This window comes from Mus caroli, chromosome 5, assembly GCF_900094665.2.
Source record: "Mus caroli chromosome 5, CAROLI_EIJ_v1.1, whole genome shotgun sequence".
Lineage (NCBI taxonomy): Eukaryota > Metazoa > Chordata > Mammalia > Rodentia > Muridae > Mus > Mus caroli.
Genome location: NC_034574.1, coordinates 106,846,058 through 106,856,718, shown reverse-complemented (window position 1 = coordinate 106,856,718; position 10,661 = coordinate 106,846,058). Strand labels below are relative to the sequence as shown.

General features: G+C 49.2%; 1 protein-coding gene across 2 annotated transcripts in view; it reads left to right on the top strand.

The window, feature by feature from the left end:
- The first annotated feature begins 883 nt into the window (after positions 1-883).
- The window catches only part of Coro1c (coronin 1C), a 64,773-nt gene continuing 54,995 nt past the window's right edge, over positions 884-10,661 (top strand). The window contains exons 1-2 of one of the 2 annotated variants that reach the window (XM_021162248.2): positions 905-989; positions 1,668-1,848. The gene's annotated coding sequence lies outside the window, so the exon portion shown is untranslated. Of the gene's footprint in view, positions 990-1,667; positions 1,849-10,661 lie in introns of both variants that reach the window. The other variant, XM_021162247.2, reaches the window with a different exon arrangement.

The window sequence follows — 10,661 nt, the reverse complement described above, 5'->3', positions numbered from 1 at the left end:
CCTGGACGCAGTTTCCTTAGATCTTGGTATTTCAAAGCTTGATATTTCTGAAGGGGCTTTGGCTAATAGTGGGATAATCTTACACTCAAGATTAGGAAACTGAAATCCAAAGAGGTGAGTGAAATGGTCCCTGGGTCACTTCATTTGAAGAGTAACAGGGCTAGGACACATATCCGCGTGCTCATATGGAGGGACTTTAGCCAGGGAGTCTTCATTGCCTCTCTTTAGCTTTCTCTCGTAGGTGTGGTCCAGCCCAAGGGTTGCCACCCTGCCCTGGAGACCTGGAGAGTAGTGGGACAGAGACAGCTTGGGTGAGAGGCGTGAACCAGCCCTAATGGAGGTGGGGCTAAGAACTTGGGGCGGGGCTTACGGTTTAAGTACGCTCAGGGCCGCGGGCGGGGCTTGAGGTACAGCAAATAGGATGACCATAGGTTCCCCGGGTCTTCAGGAAATCCGAGCGGGGATTTGCGGCGCTCAACTCGGGGAAGCTAGGTTTTGGGGGCGGGAGGAACCAAGCCCTGCTCACGGACTCGGTGGGCAGTTAGCTGCGCTCAAACGACCAACCTCATAGGGAGGCTCGGCAGGGCCGTGGGTGGAGCTTAAGAACGCCCGCTCTGGTTCTAAAGACCTGGGTGGGGCTGGAAGGAGCCCGTGGGCGTGGCCACCCGGCCATTCAAGTGCCCCGGAAAGCGGGCGTGGGCTCCGAGCCTCCTTGCACCTCCCCGCGCCACCACAGGGGGCGCTCTAAGGAGAGCTGGGTATCTAACCGGGACCTTCCGGAAGTGGGCGTGACGAAGCGCGGTTCGGCGGCGCTGGTTGGGCGCGGCCGCGGCGCGGGGGCGGGGCCCGCGCGCGCGAAGGCCTGGGCAGCGGCGGCCGCGCCCCTCCCCCGCGCGGCGCTCAGTGCCAGGCGGGAGGCGGCAGCGGTTGGAGGCTTCGCGGGGCTTTGCAGCAGGGACTTCGGCGGCGCCTCAGGCACCCGGGCTCTGGTAAGCAGCGCGCGCTCAGGACGGGGCAGCTCCGGAGCGAGCCCGGGGCGGGCGGGCCGGCCTCCCGGACCCCGCGTGTGAAGCTCTCGGCTGACAGGAGCCGGCGGCGCCGAGTGGTGCCGGGCGCACGCGCGTGCCCCGGGCGCTGCGGCTGGGGAATGGCCGTCTGCGGGCAGCCGTGGGCCCGGGAGCCGTGAGGCGGTGTGTGCCGGCTGCGAAGAGGCTGCGGCCGAGCGCTCACGTGGGGCTGGGTCCGCGGGGGACCCCCGGTGTGCGGGGCGCGCCCGGGCGGGGCTCCGCCTGGCTCGCAGTGCCTGGCCTCCTGGACCCTGAAGACCTGGGGCGGGGGCGGGCTGCAGTGGCTTGGCCTGGAGGAGGAACCCTGTCCCGGGTGCGGAACCTAGTGACCCGCGGGGCAGGTGGGGCTCAGCCGCGCCGAGATGGCTAGGATGACATCAGAGGTGGAGGGTGGGGACGCCCAGCCCAGCTCTGCCGCCGGTCCCCCGGCGGGCGTACGCACAGCAGCCCTATCTATCTCCAGTGATGTGAATGCGCTTGGGGGAAGTGGCCGGCTGCAGGGCTTGCCGAGAAGAAAGGGGCTTCCTCCCGGAGGGAGGTGCCGGCCCCGACGTCCTTTTTTGGGAGTGTTCAAAGGGTTTTTTTTTTTTTTTTTTGCAGGCTGGAAAAGGAAATGCAGGCTTTCGCTCCGTAGTGGTTTAGAATCACATCCTATATTTGGCCTTCATGTAGGCTGCCCTTGTTTTGTGGTGTCAGGACGGCTTGCTCTACACATTTCTGTCGTGGGATTCAGAGTGAGAAGCAAATTGCAAGTTGTTCGTCTCTCCCGGGATTGCTTCCTGTAAGCATTTGAAAGAGAATTGACCGCAGAGCATGCTTATACGCAGGGCCACAATATGTTTAGTTTTGGAAATGGTTGGCACGAAATAATTGTACTCCCATCCAGTGGCCTTCCCTACCGGGATTATATTCTAAAACAGTCCTTGCGAGGCTCTTAGTCACCCTATATAATAAAGCGTCTTATTGTCCTTGTCTGGCAGCACCCTGACACCAGGGCCTGCTAGCAGAGGGAAGAACATGATGAAGTACAAGCAGTTGCTTCCTGCCGCCTGCTCGGGTGTGAAGGCAAATTGTAGTTCATATTCCTGTCCGCAGCCTCAGAGCAGCTGAACACAGTGCTTGGTTCTGGACATGTTAGAGAACACTGTCCTAGGGAGACTTGGGGAGTGTGTGTCACACTCAGTGATGTTTGGATCGACAGCCTGACATTAAACATCGATTCTAGGCGGCGGTTACATATTGTACTGGCTGGTTTTCTGTCTAGCTTGACACAAGCCAGAGTCATCAGAGGGGAGGAAGCCTCAGTGGAGAAAAAGTGAGACTGGGGTTGTAGAAAAGCCTGTGGGGCCTTTTCTTAACTGGTGATTCATGGGGGGGAGGGCTGAGCCCATTGTGGGCGGGGCCACCCCTGGGCTTGCAGTCCTGAGTTCCATAAGAAAACAGGCTGACCAAGCTCCCCAAGCCATGGGGAGCAAGCCAGTAAGCAGCATCCCTCCATGGCCTCTGCATCAGCTGCTGCCTCCAGGTTCCCGCCCTGCTAGAGTTCCTGTCCTGACTTCCTTTGATGATGAACTGTGATGTGGAAGTGTGAGCTGAATTAACCCTTTCCTCCCTAAGCTGTTTTGGTCCTGGTGTCTCATCACAGCAATAGTAACTAGAACTAAGACACATGTATAAACAGAAAAAAAAAATGTGGTAGAGCAGAATTGCCTTATATCATAGCTCTAGCCCTGTCTTTTGGTAGTTGACAGTCACACACACACACACAGACACATACTTTTTTAAGAAGTCGGAAAATGTTTTCTCTGTGTGTGTGCGCGTGCGTGTGCGAAGCACATGTATATTTTACTTGTGGTCAGTACATTAAAGCCTGATGAATTTAAAAGTTTTTTTAAATTACTATTTTAAGCCGGGCGTGGTGGCGCACGCCTTTAATCCCAGCACTCGGGAGGCAGAGGCAGGCGAATTTCTGAGTTCGAGGCCAGCCTGGTCTACAAAGTGAGTGCCAGGACAGCCAGGGCTACACAGAGAAACCCTGTCTCGAAAAACCTAAAAAAAAAAAAAAAAAAAAAAAAATTATTATTTTAAGGTGTGTGTGTTGGTGGTGGTTATGTGCATATATGTGCACCCTTGCTGGCCAGCGACATGGGATTCCCTGGAGCTGGAGTAGCAGAGGGCTGTGAGCCACCTGCGCAGGTGGAGTACTGACCCTGGGTTTTCTTGAAGTGCAGCAAGTGCTTTTAACTTAATCTTAGTCACATCTTTGCCGTCTCTTAAGTGTCATGAGTTTATTTAACATAAATAGCCTGGAGAAATGTCACTGCAGAAGCACTAGAGTTTTCATGGCTATTTGTTATTTCGACCAGATCACGCTAATCAGTATTTGTGTCTGTGTATAAATTAGGCTTAGATTCCGGATCGCTAAATACCATTTTTAAACATTATTTCTGGGATCCACTCCAGCTGTGTGGGGAGTCGCTCTCATGCTTATGTGATAGGATGTTTGAAATGATGTTATTAGTTTCTTAGCTAAATAAGTGCGGGTGTGGAAGACTCAGTTTTTTTACGAGAGCACAACATTTCATTTAGTATTCTGATATGTCACAAACCGGTGCTTTAGAGACAGAGTAATTGAAGTGCCTGGCCTCTCCCGGGGTGGGGTGGGGTGGGGTGGGGCGGGGCGGGGGTGGCCCAGTGAGAGCTACTTTCAAACTCAGCCTACTGCCCGGGTGCTGAAGGCCCCTGTGCTGTGTGCTCCACCCGATGGCTTCCCTGTGTCAGGGAGCTATCAGAACTCATCTGGTACTTGCCAGTGTCTTTTAAACTAGAGATGGCTACTGTATGAAAACACGGAATTCTTCATGAATATTTCAGCACAGCCTAGGACCTAGATGCTGAGGAATGGAATCTTTTGGGTTTTCGTTGCCCTAGTTGAGGCTCTGAAGTTCACGGGCAAGACTCGCTACTACTTTAGCACCTGCTTCGTCCTCTGACAGTGCACAGTGGGCACTTTTTTGTTTTACAGCAGCTTTATTGAGCTATGATTCACATACCATGCACTTAACTCACCTAAGGTGCACAGCTCACGGGGGCGAGGGGTGGGGGTGTGGTGTTGTCACAGGGCAGTGCAGCCTTTTAACCACTGAACTCAGTTGAGAGTATTTCCCCATCCAGGCGAGAAGCGCCCTGGGCACCACAGCTTCCCACCAGCCTTCTTCCTTCTCAGTGATCTTCCACTGATCGCCTCTGTGAATATGTCGTCCTAGGACAGACATGTGTACAGCCTTTAGTAGGTGGTCTTTGTCCCTCACTTTATCAGCATACTTTAAAATTTATGCATTCTGTAGTGAATGTGGAATAATCTATTTATGCTTGAATAATATTTCATTGTATGGACATACCATGTTTTGTTTATTCATTCATACTTGATGGGTATTTGGGTGTTTGCCTTTTGGGCTAGTTACTACAAGTAAGTCGGCTGTGAGCACTCGTTATGTGAAAATGTATTTTCTTTTCTCTGGAGTGTTGACCCGAGAGTGGAATTGCTGGTTATCTGATAAGCCTGTATTTAACTCTTTGAAGGAACTGCCACAGTGATTTCCAAAGCAGCTGCAGCTTTGGGCGGTTTTTTAACCCACAATGAGTGTGTCTCTTCATGGTGACCACTGTGTTCTCTGCCTTTTGGTTCTAGTCAGCCTCAGGGTGGGGAGAACTACTATGCTGTGGGTCTGACTTCTGTTGTGCCCGAGATCGTGATGAGTGTTGTTTCGTGAGAGCAGTGGGCACTTGCATGTCTTCTGTGGAGACCTCGCTTTTTAGATGCTTCGCCTGTTTTTAAAACAGAGATTGTTTTACTTTCTAAGAGATTTTTTTTATAAACACCCTTTCAGTCACACAGTTTGCCATTTGTGGGTTAGTTTTTTCTGATATTGCCCACTGAAGCACACAACTAAATTTTCATAAGTAGTCAGTTCTTGCAAACTAGAAATTATTCACTCAGACCTTAAATCACATTTTTATCTGTCTGTCTGGTTGGTGGTTTTCTTTTTCTTTTTTCTTTGGTTTTGCAGCAGAGTCTCACTCTAGCCCAGGCTGGCCTCATTCTAACACCAATCCTCCTGCCTCAACCTCCCAAGTACTCTGGCAGTTTAGTTATGGAAGTTAAAAGCCAAATGTAAGAGATGTTGGGGAATCACGGAGAGGGCTATTGAACAAAAAAGGTTGCTCTTTTAAATCTTGTAGATGCCCATCCTTTAAAGTAAGTTCAGATTATTTATTTATTTTTATTTCATTTAGTGTATGTATGAAGGGTATGCGTGTGTGTGATGTGTGCCTGTGAGTGGGGGGTGTGTGTGTGTGTATAAATGATGAGTGTGTATGAATGATGTGCATGTATGAATGATGTACATGTATGTGAATGGTGTGTATGTATGTGCGTGTGAATGTGGATGGTGTACATATGTAGGCGCATATGACACAGAGTGCCAACTTCCAGCTTTATGTGGGCTCTGGGGTTCATTCGCAGTCTGTGTTGTGGTGTCTTCAGTCTCGCACTGTTGCTTGCTCCTGAGTCTCCAGGCCACTCTCAGGTCTCCTGAGGTGCCTGCTCATGCTTCCCTCCCTCCCGCTTTCTGGGTCCTTCTTGTCCTTCGGGAGGTTTGACTCCCTGACAACTCTTTCACACTAGCCGATGTTGCCCCTGCCCTGAATAGCAGGTAGAGGAAGCCAGGATGAACGCCTTGGGCCATAGATTGAGGTTCTGCCTTCTTGTTCATAGCTTAGTCACCAATGCCCACTGGGTGTTTTTACTGGGCGAATGAATGATAATTTAGAGAAGTTAGCTGAGGTGATCCTGAAGACAGTGAGGTTCCTGGTTGCTGACATCTTTATTACCTTTACAGAAAGAGCTTGGAGGGCGGGGTAATTCCCCTCCCGCCTTTCTAGCATCCAAGTCAAAAGTGTTCAGTTGTAAATCTGAAGTGAGACCTCTCCCTGAGGCCAGGGCATTCTTGTCTGGGCTTCCTCCCTCTGACACAGCCTCTTTCACTAGGGCCATGATGTGATTGAGCCACTGGGCGCATACAGGCTGGCCTTGATGAACACAGGTCAGCGGCAACACCTGCCTGCCTGACCCACTCAGAAGAGTGGGTGGACCTCAGTCCTAAGGTGACATACTTGTTCTTATTTATTTTGAGATGGGGTCTCACTGCGTAGCCCTGGCTGTCCTGGTACTCAGTATGTAGATCAGGTTAGCCTGGGGCTCACAGAGATCCCCTGCCTCTGCTTCTGCCTCCTAAGTGCTGAAATTAAGGGGTCTTTTCATCCTGTTTATACGTTTTAATGTATCTTGCAGGACCTGACCACAGGAAACATTCTTTAGCTAGGCTCATTTCTGATAGTCTAATTAAAAACATTTCCCTTACTATCTTTCTGCAATAGGAGGAACCAGTTGGGGATTATCTCTCTCATTCACTGCAGCGACGGGGTTGTAAAGAAGGCGCCCCTGTGAAGCCCAAGGCTTTGCATCCACTGTGGAGCTGTAGTTACAGGCAGTTGTGAGCTGCCTGTCATGGGTTCTAGAAACTACATTTTGGGACCTCCCAGAGAGCAGTAGGAGCACCTGGGAGTCGTGACTCCAGCCTCTGGCCTGGGCACAAAGGGAAGAATGTTTAACTTTAGGGACCTGTGTGTGTGTGTTTGATGAAACTGAGGCCTGGGTTTCATACCTATCTTTCTGGAGATGCCTATTCACACTGAGGCCAGGGTTTCACACCTATATCTATCTGGAGATGCCTATTCAAACGCGTGTCCATTGTCTCCGTGTTATGCTTGTGGTTAATTTGATCTGTTTAGCTGTCCATCTGTCTGTTTTAAGGACAAGGACCTAATCCCAGGTACCTGACTGGGTACCTCAGGTAGTCTCCTCAGGGTGGGGAAGGCTTGCACTGAAGCACTCATTGAGCTCTGATATGGCTGGCCCCGCCACCTCTGGCCTCTGCGCGTGTGTACACAACAAGCACATTAAAATATAAGGGCCAGCCAGGCAGTGGTCGCGCACACCTTTCATCCCAGCACTTGGGAGGCAGAGGCAGGCGGATCTCTGAATTTGAGGCCAGTCTGGTCTATATAGTGAGTTCTAGGATAACCAGGGTGTGTGGAAAGACCCTGTTTCAGAAAACCAAAGGTGGAGAAAGAAAAGAAGAAAAAAAAAAACCAATGAAATAAATCTTAAGAGTTAAACTGTGAATGACATACCTTGCAGTATCAAGCCACTCTTTAAGGAGTGTGTCCTCTTAGGGGCTGAGAGTCCTCATCCTGGCTGCCTGGGAGGCGCCACTGTAGACCTCTATGAACCCAGCTGCCAGCCTTGAGCTTCCTATTGGCTGGCACTCACGGCAGAGCTGGAGACACCAGGCTGCTCTGCTCTGAAGCCTCTGCAACGCACTCACCCAGGAGCTGGAGCTCAGCTGTACCCCCACACCCCTATTTCATTTGCAGCGTGAAGATAAGGTGGGTGTGACATACAGTACGGGCCGTAAGTTAAAATCAGTTTCCTTTTTATAATCTGACCCTGCCAGTTTTAGTGTCTGACCCAGTTTAATGTCTGCCACCTTCTAGCTTGAATGCTGTGCTTCTGCCAGACCTACAAACAGCAGGTCTAGGGCTCACTACAGTTTCCTGCCTCAGGCCCTGTTCACATACTCTGGCTGTGCCTGAATTAAAACATGGGCAGTCGAGCCATGTTTTTAGGACTCTGGGTACTTGGTGGGTGCATGTGGCAGTGTTGCCAGTCTTGCTGCAGACTTCACTTCCTAGTTTTGTTTGTGACAGGGTCTTGCTAAGTTGCTTAGGTTGGCCAGGAACTTGTTCTATAGTCCAGGATGGCCCGCAGACCATTTTCCTTACCTTCTGGAGTGCCAGGATGGCGGGTGTAAATCTGGCCACATTTGGCTGATTTTCATTAATTAATTAATTAGTTAATTAATTAATTAATGGTGCTGGGGGTTGAAGGCAGTTAGTATTAGTCATTTTTATTTTTTCAATAAGATAAACTGTGATCACATTTTATGTTTTAAAGGCCTGTTAACGATGAGTTTATCTCTTGTTTTGCTGGGAAAAAGGGCGCTTGTCTTGTTGAGTTTGGGTGGGAACAACACATGGGGCTGTTGCTGGAACAACTGACAATCACGCTTCCCACGGGGCAGCCCAGACAGCCTGCCTGTGAGTGAATCACATGGTGGCTTGTTGGATGAGCCACTGTGAGTCCCTAGGTGCTAACAGCTGCTGAGGGCCGCCACCCCAGGAGAGCAGAGCTGGAGTGGATTCTGGGACAAGCATGGTGAGAGCGGTGAGGGGACTTGGTGAGCTGCTTTCCCTTTTGGCCCTGGACGGGTGCTTGACAGGATTCAGAAGCAGCTCTCCTGAGGACGAAGGGGTTAATCATTATTTGCTTATTTCACACAAGACACACTTAAATTCCTTCTCAGAACCGTCAGCATTCTTTCCCAGTTAAAGATTCTAATTCCTTTCATTCTTAGGGACTTAAGGAATCGAGGCTGATTTACTCATATAAGAGTGTGTGTGTGCTCTACAAGTGCCCGGCACTTGTGAATGAACCCGAGCTGTCATCGCCGTTAAGCAGGGAGATTTGTGCTGAAGTTTATTTGTATTTTTAAATTTCACTTTGTTTTTATTGCAGTGTCTATTTTATTGCAGTTATATACAGTAAAAAAAAAAAAGAAAACCTTATTAACATTTATAATGCACACAAAGAAAAGAGCTGTTAAAAGCAGTGTACCTCAGATTTAAGAAAAAGCTCTAATTAAACACTTGTAATAAGTCTATATCCAATTATTCATTTTGGACCAAAATTGAGATCATTTGGTCAGTATATATGTCTGTTGCTTATGTGGAGTATTTCTATACAGCCTCTAATTTGGACTCTCAGGCCATTTTCCTAACATAGTAGGAAAGACACATGTATGGTCACTTATGTTAAAGGAAGGGATGGAGCAGGGAGAGCCCAAGGCCTCTGACATGCGTACAAGCATTTACCTTTCCAGAACTAAACATTTCTTCCATAAAAATAGTAGATAGCCAGGGCTGGAGAGATGGCTCAGTGGTTAAGACCACTGGCTGCTCTTCCAGAGGTCCTGAGTTCAATTCCCAGGAACCACATGGTGGCTCACAACCATCTCTAATGGGATCCAGTGCCCTCTTCTGGTGTGTCTGAAGACAGCTACAGTGTACTCATAGAAATAAAAAATAGGGGAAACCAGAAAGGGGAATGACATTTGAAATATAAATAAAATAACCAATTAAAAAATAAAGAAATAAAAAATAAATAAATCTTAAAATAAAATTTAGATAGCTAAGGCCGCAGAGATGGTGCTGTGGTTAAAAGCACTGGCTGCCCTCAAAGAGTGGGTTTGAGTCCCAGCTCCCACTAGGTTGCTCACAGCTACATATGACACCAGTTCCAGGGGACCCGAAGCATTTTTCTGACCTCCCAGGCACCAGGCAAGCATACAGGACAGAGATAGACATGTTGACAAAATACTCATGCCTGTAAAATAAAAATAAGTTAATCTAGCAGTATTTCTAGAAATTTATTAAGTAGACAAGCTCTACAGAACTAGGGCCAGAGCTACTTCAAGTGAAATTTCTGTATTGAAAAAAATAAAGGGCATAAAGACTTTGGGTGGTATCTGTACATTTTCACTAAAATTTTACTCGATTGAGCAGAGGGATTTCGGTTTTTATTTTAAAAATTGATATATTTTTTCTGTGTGCCTGTGTGTCCGTGTGGGGTGTGTGCCCATGAGGATGACCTCCTAGAGCTGAGAGCCAAATGTGGGATTTATGAGAGCAGTTGCTTTACAAGTGAGCCACCAAACTCATTTTGTGGTTAGCAGTATCTTTAGCTTAACATTGTCGTCTTAGTTTCACTTGGCAAGCGAGAGTGGTGCAGGAGCCAACAAGGGCAGGTCACCGTCCTTGGATGATGCTTGGTAAGATGTGTTGTCTGGTTTTATCTTCTTTTTAATTTTCAGAATTTACTGTGTGTGTGTGTTTGTGAGTGCATGACATGTGTGTAGCAGGGTGCATGTGCGGTACCATGCCGTGCCGTGCCGTGCCGCGGTACAGAGTAGAAGACGGCAGTGTGGAGTTGGTTCTCTCCTTTATCTTTACTTGACTCTAGAGATCAAACTCGGGTCAGCAGGTTCTCGGGACAAGTGTCTCTCCTCTGGGTCTGCGTGCTGGCCCGTAGCCTTTCAGGAGTAGGGTGGTTGGCTGCTCTGGGTTCTCTTCTGTGCTGGCCACTGATACTTCACAGCAAAGCTTCAGCAGGAAGTTGGAAGTCTTGGGTTGATTTTTCCCCCTAAGATTGCCACTTCAGTCTCATGCAGCGTGAGGTGTCGTGAGTGCCCTGGGCTGAACTACATGGTGAGGGGAGACAGGCATACTGTCTGGAGGCAGGCAGTGTTTGCAGGCCCACTTTGACTCAGGACTAGTCTGGAGACTGACTTGGGTGTTTGGGGCTCAGATGGCTTTTTAAACACAAATTCAGCTTTATAAACCCTGGCTACAGGG